Source organism: Talpa occidentalis, unplaced genomic scaffold (assembly GCF_014898055.3).
Source record: "Talpa occidentalis isolate TD23 unplaced genomic scaffold, MPIMG_talOcc4v2.1 talOcc4.3, whole genome shotgun sequence".
Classification (NCBI taxonomy): Eukaryota; Metazoa; Chordata; class Mammalia; order Eulipotyphla; family Talpidae; genus Talpa; species Talpa occidentalis.
The window spans coordinates 16,936,037-16,950,003 of NW_023603184.1; positions in this window are offsets into that span (position 1 = coordinate 16,936,037).

Sequence of the window (13,967 nt, forward strand, 5' to 3'; positions counted from 1 at the left end):
ATTGCTGGATCATATGGAAGCTCTATGTTTAGTAGGTCAAGAAATCTCCACACAGCTCTCCATAGTGGTTGGACCAGTTTGCACTCCCACCAACAGTGCAGGAGAGTTCCTTTTTCTCCACAACCTTGCCAACATTTGTTATTGCTAGTTTTTTTAATATGTGCCATTCTCACTGGTATAAGATGTTATCTCATTGTAGTTTTGATTTGCATTTCCCTGATTGCAAGTGATGTTGAACATTTTTTATATGCCTGTTGGACATTTGCATTTCCTCTTCAGAGAAGTTTCTTTTTAGCTCTTCTGCCCATTTTTAAACTGGATTATTTTTTTTGTTTTTGTTGAGTCTCATCAGCTCTTATATACAGATTCAATGCCATTCCAATAAAAATTTCAATGTCATTCTTCAAAGAAATAGAACAATTATTGATGAAATTCATACGGAATCACCAAAAACCCCGAATAGCCAAAGCTCTCGTGAAAAAAAAAAAAGAAGGGCATGGAGGCATCACACTCCCAGACTTCAAACTATACTACAAAGCCATAATCATCAAAACTGCATGGTATTGGAACAAGAACAGACACACAGACCAATGGACTCGAATAGAAAATCCAGAAATAAACCCACAGATTTATGGTCAACTAATCTTTGACAAAGGAGCAAAGAATATGCATTGGAGCAAAGAAAGTTTGTTCAATAAATGGTCCCGGGAAAACTGGGTTGCTACATGCAAAAGAATGAAGCTCGATGACTACCTAACACCATGCACAAAAACCAACTCAAAATGGATTGAAGAACTAGACATAAGACCTGAAACCATAAAATACATAGAAGGAAATATAGGTGAAACACTACATGACATGCACCTCAAAGACATCTTTACAGACACATCACCCAAAGTAGTGATAGTGAAGGCAAAGATAAGCAGCTGGGACTCCATCAAATTAAAGAGCTTCTGCACAGCAAAAGAGACAGTAACAAAAACAAAGAGAAACCCCACCAACTGGAAGAACATTTTTGCACACAACACTAATGATAAAGGACTGATCATAAATTAAAGAAATTATTTTAACAAATGAAGGTAAATTCAACTTTCTCCTCGTCTTCTTTTTTCTGCCTTAGAGTAAGAATGGAGAGCAAGAGCACAGTTTGCTCTGACAAAAACCTGAAATCCTTAACATTTGTGTCTTTTGAGATATTGTCAAACATCATTCACTTGGTTGGAGAAATAGCCAGTTTTTCTGGTAGAATACACTAGGTCTTAATACAATCAACTTAAATAGTAACTTTGTGTTTTCTTGCTCCTGCTCACTAATCACTGGGCATGACAATTACTCTTAAGAATCTACCATGATTATTTTTCCTGCATTCACATTTATCCCTTTCATCCTCTTCTCTGAAAATTGAATATGAATGAAATTCTCAATATTTGAAGAACTTGTAGGGTAAGGAAAAATGTCAGGCTTTTCTGCCCTCCCGCCATCAGGATACATGATGGATCCCTGAGGTCCTGAATGCATGCCTGATGGCGGGCACCTGGAGTAGGGTGTGGGCATATGTAGATGGATTCACCTGGCCTAAGGCTTGGCTTTCTAAGGGCGGTGTCGCAGGGATGCCAGGAGAAGCCGAGGAGAAGCCGAAAGGGAAGCCGAGAGAGAAGCAGAGCCATGAGAAGAGCAGAGAGAATTTGAGAGAAGGTCGGAGAGCCCAGAGTGAAGACTCCCAGCCTCTCAGCCTCCCAGCACCGCAGCGCCCCTGCCTGCCTTGTACCTGGTGATCTAAACAAAAGACCTGCAGAAGCCACTGAGGACTCTGACTCCTCCTTTACCCGGTCTGCTGGATCAGAAAACCTGCACTGTGTCCATTCCTTCCCCTACAAACTTTATCTACTTTTCCCAAGTTGGCGTTCAGGAGACAATAATGGGTAATAAATTTTAGAATCTGCACCAAGTCATAACTAAATCTCTTACTTCCTCTCATGGGTTACTGCATGTCAAAGTTGCTGGCATTTGCCACTTTTGAACTTTGTACCATTTTTTTTTATGGGTGGAAACATCTATAACCTTAAACCTTAGGAACTCTGAATGGGAGGAACATATAAATTCTCTAGGGCAATGGTCACTGACGTTTGGGTTAGGAGTAGCAGACCCCATTAGAGATGTAGAGTTTCGAAAGAGGTTTCAAATATATACACACTATAAAAATTTTCTTCAGGCTGCATAAAAATAGTTCTATATACCCCAGTATTTCAAAAATATTCAGGTGCTTGCTATTTCATAGTGAATAAAATAGAAGTAATTTAAGTGCATTACTGAATTCTTTACAGCTTTGTGTCATTATGTATTTAGGTGATGCAATATAGCAGTACTAAGAGGGTCTAGACAGAAAGCATGTTACTGTGTCACCTTCAGAAAGTTATTTAGATGCTGTGAACCTCACTGTAAAATGAGATGATAATAGTGTCTACTTCACTGCATTGTTATATAAGACTTAAGTGAAATAATACGTATAAAGCATTTGTCATGGTGCCTGACACCTTGTAAGCATTCTGTGTTTGCTGCGATAGTTGTCAGTTGACACTGTCCTAGAAGGATCTCCTAACCGGTCAGAAGGACATTTTTTCATCTTAATGTTGGGAATCACAGCAGAGCCCGTCATACTCTTTGGACACGGTTTGTCTGCTTCCATTAGGGTAAATTATGAAAGAGTCTCAGCTGGAAGTAAACATATTGGGCATGCCTACAAAGAAACAGGGCTCATGTTAGCTTGGGATGTGGCATCCATTTGGATGTATGAGGTGTACCAGCTTGAATTCCATAGAAAGCAGCTACTGATATAGAGAATTTAATGAAGTTTATTTGGAGAGGTCTCCGGATGAACATGTGTGGATGTAAAGGGAAGAAATTGGGAGGGAGGGGTTTGACCTTGATATAGTTCCAAGGCAGGCCACCAAGGACCATGGCAGGAGCTCTGAAGTGACCAGGGGTCCCCCAAGTTACCCCAGGTTGTGACAAGGAGGGGTGACCTTTATGTTTCCCACATTGACCAGTCTTCTGGTGCAGGCTGCTTCTGGAGAAAAACAGGTGTCCTTGCTTGAGGCAGTTTTCCCTAGTTGAGTGTTACTTCTAGAAAGAGCTCACTTCTAAAGTCTAGTGGGGGGCAATCTCCCAGACATTGGGGTATAGGTTTTTCATATATGAAGGAGGATTTGAAAGTACACAACTGAATCCACCACATTAGCTTTGGTATAATCTTAAAAAATCGGCTATTCTTTGTTCAAAATGGTTCTAAAACTCAATTCAAAATAAATTTCAAAACTAGTTTTCTAGCTGCTTTAAAAATGCATCTAATTATTATTTTTGCTGTCTACTCTGATGTCATGAACTAAAATAGATAATGAAATACATGAATGAATTCTCTAGTAGAAATGTACTTTTAATACACGATTTACATGGTTTGAGACATTTAATGTAGTTACTCCATTGAATCTGATCAGTTCTGACTATCCATCTATGTTTAGATCTGTTTTATGAGCAACTTTGATTTTTACATATTCATGTAAGAGTGGCATGTTTTTTCAGGGCCGGTGAGGCACTGTAGGAAACAAAGAATAGAAGCATACCAGTACTTAGGTTGCTAAGGGGAGATAAACATGTGCACAACAATTAATCCCTAAGACTTAAATGGCCTGACATCGACATGGCAGGACAGGCAGAAGAGTGACATATTTCAGGAGCACACGTTCAATTTCAAACCCCAGCTCTGCTACCTTCTAGCTCTGTGACATTAGGTAACGTGCTTGACTTTCCAGTGCCTCACTTTCCTTGTCTGTAAAATGGGTTTAATAGCACCTACAATACAGAATTATCATGAGGGTTACATGACTTAACATACACATATAGTTTTGTCTATGATCTTATATTTCTTTTAAAAAGTCAAATCCGTGTACTCAGAACTCCTCCCTACCTGATTAAGAATTGAAATTCATGATTTTATAGGGAGCATAGGGTCACTCCAAAATCACAATATTTGAAAAATACCGTTCTGGTGTACACGGTTGCCCTTGCTACATGCATTTTCTCTGCTTCCATCAAAAATGCAGTAAGATCATTGCTGAAGTTGAAAGTTTCAGTCTCTAGTTGCTTGCTTCTCAGATACACCTTGTAGTCAGTCATTCCTATCTAATGTCTCGCTGGCTGTGCAATATGGAGCAGCATATCATTTCCCGTTGTTTCTGAACTCTCCAGATTTCCAGTCCCTTCCTTGAAAAAAACTCTGTCCTCCAATAGCTAATTCATCACCTTTATCAGCTCTCTACTCAGACAGTCCAATTCCACATTCTCTCATGAGCGTGGACTTTTAAAATCCAATGTCCTGTGTGGAAGCTTTTTTTGGGTATGCTTTTGTTTTTTTCCATTTCTGAGAAAAGTAAAGACAGAAATCTCCTTTAGACAAAGAGGTGTAAATTATTTACAGCAGTGAGAAGAAAATGCAAATTAATATTCCTGATACGTTATTCTACCACACACAGATTGCTCTATGTTAAATAGGGTTTATTTCCTCCTATTTAACTTGTAGTTCAAACTATTATAAAACCCATTGTCTGTATTGGTTTGCAATGAGTTTCAATATTTGCAGAATTCTAAAGCAGTAGCTCCAGCAATCTGTCATTAGCACAAGGAGTGAAATAGCAAAAGCAACCTTTTTTTTCAACATTCCCCTAGTATCTGTTTATCAAATTGTCCACAGATGGTTCAGATCACAGGGTTTCAATTTTTTATTGGAAAAACAAATGCAGTCTTTCAAATTGTATTGCTCCTACACCTGTATCCCATTTCTAGGCATGTTTTCTGCTATATTAAGATGTTCAGATATGTTTCTGTCAAAATGATGCTGTTACAATCATTCCCAGAGATAGAATATTGAGCCAGCTGAAAGTGAACTCAAAGAAGGTCAATGTTTTATTTGGTGATAGAAAAGGAGTAGCCCCTTAATTTTTTTTGAAGAGTTATAACAACAAGTGAAATCATGAAATCAGATACATCTCAGGTGGAGATGAGTTGGAAAATGAAGAAATTTGGAAGTAGCAAAGTATTAATAATAGAAAAGAAATGGCAAAAATCCTAAATACCTAGCTGTACTTTAAGATATATGATCACACCAAGTACTTAGGTAACATCAGACACACCATGTGAAAATAAAATCCTGTTACACATTTACTCTAAATCTAAGGAATAGATTGAGAGGTATAATTTTTAGAAAGAAGTTTTCTCGCTAGGAGAAAACTAGCATCAGGTTCCTGTGAATATATGGTAACAGTTTCACCAGTCAATATGTAACCTTGTTTTATGTGAGTTTTTGTTTAAAAATACCCTATTTTTTTTCCTCTGTGCTATTTTTTTCTTTTCTTTTCTTTTTTAAATATTTGCTTCACCCACCCCCTCAGGTTGAGTTCCCATAGAATTTCCTTCCCTAAGGCACCCTCTGTGCTATTTTATTTTATTTTTTTAATAAATTATTTTATTTTACATAATTCTTTCATCATTTTTCATTTTTGCATAATGTATGCATTTTCATTTTGGTTATATTCCCCATACAATTACACCCCCTTCTTCTGACTCTAATCCCTCTTCTTCTCCCCCCAACCCCCACTATAGTGTGTCTCTGGTCTATAGTTGCTTGTTGACTTTGATTTTTACTTTATTGCAATTAGTCTTTTTCCTGGTCTCTTATTTAGGTTTTCTAATTTCCTGCTATTAGTGAGACCATCCGGTATTTTTCTTTTTCTTTCTGGCTTATAAAAATACCCTTTTTAATACATATTTTTGATTCATTAACTTTAAACATATGGCCCCCAACATTATTATTCATGTCTGAGCAAAGCTTTGTTAACAAGTGTTTTCTCCATAGGACTCATCATGGCCATCTTGGACTTAGGAACATATACGTTACTCTTGGGGGGCATTTTTAACAGTGAAATCACAAAAATTAAAAAATGCAAATAATATGGCACTAAATAGACTGGAAAAAGGATATCTGTTTACTATATCAAAACTGAAATAAGGAGGCAGAGTTTGGCCTTATTTGATCTCTGCTGGAAACGTATCTATTGGGTGACTCAAATTTTCTCAAAATTTTCACCACCCTGTGCATACCTGTGAATGGCCATGAAAACAATGTCAGCATTGATTTGGGGGTTGCAAACAAGTTTTACCAAGTAGGAAAATTTACAAATATTAAATTCATGATAAAATGAATTGGAAAATAAATGGAAATAAATGTTTATTGAATGTTCTGAGAGTAACATAACCTTTTTTTTTAGAGGTTGAGATATTTAAATATTTTAAGAGCTTTTGATTGGCTCATAATTATTCAATATGAAACATTAATATTGGAAGAAACCTTAAAGATCAGTCTTCACAGATAAGGAGGATTGGTCCCAGAGAGATAAGGCAAATTTTCCAAAGTCATCAAGTCATAAAGTGGCAAAATAGGACCAAATTCCTTGTCTGGTCCTAAGTCTGATCTTTCTACTACTCCACCCCATATACTATGGAGTATGTATTTGAAATTTAATGCAAAATAGGACCAGATTACCTATCTGGTCCTAAGTCTGATCTTTCTACTACTCCATCCCAAATACTATGGTGTATGTATTTTTATGCTATATATTCATAGTTCATTAAACACTCAAATAACTTACCTTCTAAAAACTGTGGTTATGTTACTTCTGTAGGTAACCAAGACAAATTTATTTCCAAGTATGTCTATTTTTTAAATTAGGGATGTTTTAAAAATTGATAGGCTGATTTGGACATAGGTAGATAATTGCCAAACAGAAAAAAAATAAGTGTCAGAGCATAATTACTTTTATTACATATTCCAGTGGAATGTCTCTACACCTAAAACATCTATGTCCTGGGATTAATGATTTTCATTTTGTTCTCAATTTGCTACAGTAACCAGAGATCAAATTTTAATATCCCACTGAGTTAAAGTCACTAATTATTCAAAATGTCAGAGGGAAGTGATCTGTCAAAGGAATTGGTTTGTGAAGACTGAACTATATTCTGAAGTTATAAATGTCTCATTTTAGTGCCCTTCTTCAAATTTGACTTCAAGTTTAAATGGATCCTATTGCTTTTTCTAATGGTTTGGCATGAATCATTAACTAATCCAGGACCTTATTTCCTGCAATAGGAACTGTGCAAACTGCTGAACTGAGAGTTAAAGAACCTGGCAGCAAGAGACCACTGATGGGTCATCAATGAATGATGAATATTATCCATCTTACTTAAAGCTATTAATAAATTTAAATATAGGTGATTTCTTTAAGTGCTATGTTCCAAAAATAAATAACAATAGTAGTCTTTGGAGGTTGCTGAGAAAATTCAAGACTTAAGGTCTATAATTTAATAAAAATCTTACCCCTAATTCCTATCGTATAAACATTGGCAAAACTTAGTTTTTTGCTATGTGAGAGTTACTTAGACTTCCAAGTTCTAGTTAAAATAAATATCATCATATGTTTCAAAGGCAGATTGAAGATCATTCCTGAATAATTTCAGTAATTCTTATTTTAATTATTAAAAATAAAACATACCCAGAATAAAAGTAGTCTTAAAAATGAGCCCACAAAAGAAATTAATAACCTACTATGAAAAAGCATGAGCTTTGGAATCAGGCAGATTTCATTACCAGTTTGTGTTAGTCATTTAATTTCTCAGTCTTCCTCTCTAAATCAGTAAATAATGCTTACATCATAGGGTGACTGTAAGTTCTAAATGATATAATGTCTATCGAGTATTTGGCATATATAAGTTAGTTAAAACAATAAATATTTATTATCTGACTGTTTCTGTGGATCAAGCATCTGGAGCCAGTTTAGCTGGGTGCCTCTGGCTTAAATTCTTGCCTGAGGTTACAGCCAAGCTGTTGGGTAGATTTAAAGTCTCATCTGAAAAACCTGATAAAAGAAATATTTGTTCTTATGGGCTTCTGTGCCTCCGGGCAAGTGGTTTGAGGGACTCATTTCCTTGCTGACTATAGACCCTTTCTGTTTCTTTTTACATGGGCATCTCTACTAGACTGCTTGATAATAGGCAGGTGGCTTTCCTCGCAGTGAGAAAGATAGAGTGAGAACATCTAAGACAAAACCACCGTATTTTATAACCAAACTTGAGAAGTGATATCCCATTACTTGTACCATATTTGATTCATTAGACAATAGTAGGTAAATCCATTCAATTAAAGCTATTACAGGGGACGCAAAAAACAAGAGGTAAGGGTCGCTAAGGGGCCATCATATTATGGTACCATAATACCAGACCAGACAGTATCAAGTTCTCAAAGATGCTAGCTTTATTAGCAACATATTTTCTAAGTGGGTTGAATCAACTTGGCTTTTAAACATCCCTTGATCATGGCAATTATAATAACAACAACCATTATATGAAGCTCGTTATGTGCCAAGTGTTTTTATACATATTAATTAATTTAATCATGACAAATTATCATGCCTCTTTTATAGATGAGAAAATAAATCTACAGAGAAATTAAGTTGTGTATGATCACAGAGCTAATAAGTATTCAACTTGTGGTTTGAATCCAAGCAGTCCCAAAGCCTAGAGCCCTACATATGATGCCATATGATCTCACAATTAGTGACCTCTAACTTTTATGAGTCTTGGTCCTCTTTAATAATTCTAAAGATTGCTATCAACACTTTTCTAGAAAAATATACTAAAGCATATTTTTTCCATACCATTTTAGAAGGTTTTCAAAAACCCTAAAGTCCACAGATGGACACCTGATTTAGAATCCTTGTCTATAATTCTGCAACTTGAATAGAATTCAGTAAAGGCTAGATTTCTACATAATACAAGCTGGTATAGTGAGAAAGAAACAGATTGTGAATCAGTAGAAATTTAGTTTGAATTCTAGCTCAATAGGCAAGTAATTTAATTTGAGGGCATAGTTCTTTTACCTATAAAACAGACCTAATAATTCTTTCTCTATGTAAGAACTAACAGACACTGAGTTAGAAAAATCACATATATTACTTTGTGCCATGCTCAAAGTTCCAAATGTTTTTCTTTCAGTATCTTCTGTCATTGCTTACAAAGCCTTCCATTTTACCTGTGAGATTGTTATTGTTATAGTCTTAGAAATGAGGAAATTGGGGGCCTCCCCAGTGGTGTAGCGTTTGAGCGCTGGGTTAAGAAGCTGCTCGCAGCCTCTGCAGTGCCAGTTCGATCCCTGGCCGCTGGGTGAGGGTCCCACGTGGCGCGCAGACCTCTCCTGCCACCCGCTGCTCCCCTCAGCAGTGTGCTTTGTCAGTCTGCCTGTTCTGTTCCCTGCTCTGGCTCTGGTGAATTCTCTCACCCTCCTGCGCTTCTGACTGTACCCAGTGCTTGCATAAATAAATAAATAAATCTTAAAAAAATTTAAAAAAAAAAGGAAATGAGGAAATTGAATCACAAAGAGGTAAAGTATGTGTCCTAAGTTTGCACAGTAAGGGGGAGAGTTAGATTTTGAACCAAATCAATCTGATTTTGAAGTCCATATCCTTAAATACTATATACTATCACTCCCTGGACTTCTGTAAGTACACAGTAAACATGTATATATGAAAACACTCCATAAATGTTAAGTGATAAAACATTTCAGATATGTAATTCTAAGAGAAATGGAATTCATATGCATCACAAAAAGGTAACTACACAGTTGTGTGGCCTTGCGCAGGTCTTTTATCTCTGAACTTCTTGCTTTACCAACTACTTCACCAGCTATAAGCACTAGGTAAACTACAAAGAGTTAAATTAATTTAGGGTCTTTTAATATGCATTTATATTTCATCTGGGCCAATTAACAAAAGCTGTTAAGATGGATAGATGGTATTATAGTGTAATAAAAATTTTCTTTTATAGAGAACAATCTTTAGAAAGTAACAAATCCAGCTATATTTGCCAATGCCTGTTATATTTGAATTGCAAATAACACGTTTTTAACTTGGGTTCCACTAAATATTTGACTTGTTTTTTGAACATCCAGATTAAACTGAAGGACAGTTTAAAGCATCGAGTTAATTAATTTTTCCTTAAATTTTTCTGCACTTTCCATTAGAGAGAATACTTTATAATCCTAATTTCTCATTTTAAAAGAAACAAAATAGGTAACTCCCAGTTAACATGAAGCTATAGTCCAGTTTCACTTTCTGTGTGTAAAAAAGGTATCATGCTAACAATAAACTATCTGAAAAATAATTTAAGAAAACAATTAAATTTGCAATAACAACAAAAATAATAAAATACCAAGGAATAAATGTAACCAAGGAGGTGAAACCAAAGTGATCTACAGATTCAATGCAACTCATATTAAAATTCCAAGACGTATTTTACAGAAATGGGAAAAAATCCTAAAATTAATATTGGACAACAAATCAAAAGACCCCATAGCTGAAGAATATTGAGCAAAACTGGAGAGATCACACAATGCAAATTCCCAGCTGTATTGCAAAACTATTGTAATCAAAATATTATGTTATTAACATAAAAAGGCCACATATGTCAATTGAACAGAATTAGAAAGTCATGAAATAAAACCACACATATATAGTTAACTAATTTTTGACAAAGGTGCCCAGACTACACAATAGGGAAAGTATAACTTCCTCAGTGAATGATGTTGGGAAAACTGGACAGCTACATGCAAAAGAAATTGAACCTTTTTTAGACATCATACTTAAAAATCTACTCAATGTGGATTAAATAACTAAATATAGGGCTTAAAACCAAGAACTATTATATGAAAACAAAGGGAACAAACTCCTTTTCATTGATTTTGGCAAAAATTTTTCAATAGATCATCAAAAGCACAAAAGAGGCCTCCCTGGTGGCACAAGGGGTTAAATACAGCACTGTGAAGCTGTCCATAGACTCTGCACCACGAGTTTGATCCTTGCAAGCCAGGGAGTTACCCACATGGTGCAGCAGACCTCTCCTGACTTGCCTGATGCTCCCCTCAGCTGTGTATTTCAGTAGATCTGCCTGTTCTGTCCTCCACTCTGTCTCTGGTGAATCCTCTTCATCTGCTGCTCCCCTCAGCAGTGTGTTTCAGTCAGTCTGTCTTCTGTTCCCCACTCTGTCTCTGGTGAATCCTCTCACCCCCATCCCTGCACCTCTGGACTACACCCCAGTTCTTAGATACATAAATAAATAAATCTTTTAAAAAATAAAAAAAGCGCAAATGGCAAAAGCAAACAAAGGGGGGGCAGGCTTTGTCAAACGTATACGTTTCTGCATAATAAATAATCAAAATGAAAAGGCAGCCTGTGGAATGAGAGAAGATATTTGTGCACCATATATTTGAAAAGAGGTCAATATTCAAAATATATAAGCAACTCTTACAACTCACTAGTGAAAAAACAAGTAAACTAATTAAAAAATGTGCAGAAGGACCTGGATAGACATTTTTCTAAAGATGACATACAAATGTACAACATGTATTGAAAGGAAGCTCAAAGTCACTAATCATTAGGGAAATGTAAGTCAAAACCAGAATAAGATTATTGCCTCACACCTTTAGAATGCCTGTTATCAAAATAGTAGTAATAATATTAAGAGACACAACTGTTGGCAAGGATGTGAATAAAGTTAATCCTTGTGCAATGTTGGTAGAGATGCAAATCGGTATAGTCATTATAGAAAACATCATGGAGTTTCCTCAAAACATTAAAAATAAAACTAGCATAAGATCCTAGAATCACAATTTTAGGCATCCAAAGAACTGAAATTACCATTTCAAAGAGATCTGCACTTATATATTATTCATAATAGCTAAGATAAGGAAGGAAATCTAAGTGTTCCTCAAAGGATGAATGGGTTTAAAAAATGATGCATTCACATATGAATATTATTCAGTGATAAAAAAAGAAGAAATCTTGCCATTTGTGACAACATGCATGAAACTGGAAGGCATTAGGCAAAATAAGCCATACAAAAAATGATAAATACTGTACGGTAGTACTTATATGGAGAAATCTGAAAATAAATAAATAAAAACATTGAACTCATAGAAACAGTGAGTACAATGGTAGTTCCCCAGGGGTTGTGGGGATGGACAAAATGGGGAGATGAGGTCAAAGGACACAAAACTTAAGTTATAAGACAATCTAATGTACAGCATACTGTCTGTGGTTAATAATACTCTATTATTATATACTCAGAATTGACTAAGAGTAGATTTTAAGCTCTCCTCAAAAAGCAAGGTAGTTATATGAGGTATGAACGTAGGATAATGGGAATCATTTTACCATGTATAGTGTATCAAATCATCACATCATATACTTTGAAAGTATTGTAATTTTCTTTGTTTTACCTCCCAAAGCTACAGAGGGGAAAAACCTTATGCATAGCATTAAGAGTATTAATGGACTCAGGCTGCTTCAGAATCCTAACCCTACCACATATTGTCTGTGTGACCTTATGCAAGATCCTCAATTGCTGCTTGTTCATCTGAAAAGTGGTGGTAATAATAGTGCTAACCTCATGCGATTGTGATGTGGGTTAAGTAAGCTTTGTACATAAAATATTTAGAAAAGTGCTTGGCACATACTAAACTTTCCATATATATGAGTTATTATTATATTTGAATGACTTGCAATCTCTTCTCTTCCCCATGTCTCATTTTAATACCCAAGAAGTGGGAACACTATTACATTTTATATCTGACTAAGATTGTAATACATTTCAAGTTGTTTGGTGAATGTTTTAAACTCTTTAGGTGCTGATTCTACAAAGGGTAACTGTTTTTCCACTTTTAAAAAGGAGAAGATAATTACTATGTGGTCTTTTTTCAGGAGGAGCATTAGTCAACCAAGTTTTTTTTTAAGTTTTTTTAAGCGCCCACGGAGTTGCAAGCTACTGTGGGATGATTCAAATGATGTAGAAAGCTCAGTTCTGGACTAAAGTGGAATGTTTTTCTCATATCAGAATTTTTGTAACTGCAATATCAGAGCAGGAGAATGTCAGCTCTCATGTGGGAAAAAAAAAAGTCCTTTCATAAGAAACATACAATATTTTACAAAGAGTAAGTAAAGGACTCTATTTTAAACTGCCTTTCCTCCTCAGAAAGATAAAACCATGTATTCTTCTTTGCATATTATGTCCATGACTGCCCTCTGTTTTATTAGAAGCTCAAAGGTATCCCAGGCACCTACTAGGTCAGCCTCTCACCAAGTGCATTTCTATTTTTGTTTCCTTGTAGAAATGGCAAAGCTTGCAGGCTTGTTTTGGATTAGAGCTTTCCCCTGTTACCACTGCAGACAGAGCCCTCCTATTGCCAAACCCCCTACCTACTAACATTGACTGAGACTGGCTCAAAGGAAAAAATCAATTTGAGTTTATAAAATAAATAAGTATTTGTTAATAAAAGATGGTGACTCATAGAATCCTGTCATTAGGTTCTTTTAATTAGAGGAGAATATCATCTGCTCATTTTGAGCGTTAAAAATCTTCTCCAAAAGCAAACACCCCCAACATCTAAAGCTTAAAATCATGCAGAAAAGGAGGCTTAGTTTTTTCACTATTGAACACCACTGGACCTTAAGCCACATTTACAAGATTTTCTGAGCAGTTGTGCTAAACTCAGAGGAACTCCCTCCGATGGACATGAAATATATGCTTGTTAGGCTCAAGATGGGAGGAAATGAAGAAGGGGTTTAGGAGAACCCAGTGATATCCCAAATGCAAAATGCATGCAGCTTATCAGTGTGAAGACAAAACAGGAAAAGTCCCCACATGCCTGAGTGAGGCATGACACTCAAAATGCTGAGCACCAGGGTGCCTGCCATGTTTCCACCAAGGATCAAAAAAATGACATAGGGGAGAAGTCTAAGGGTGCAGTTGGTATTAGAGTTCATAATGTCAGGAAGAGAAGAGTCGTGACTCAAGTCAGAAAGTGTGGTAAG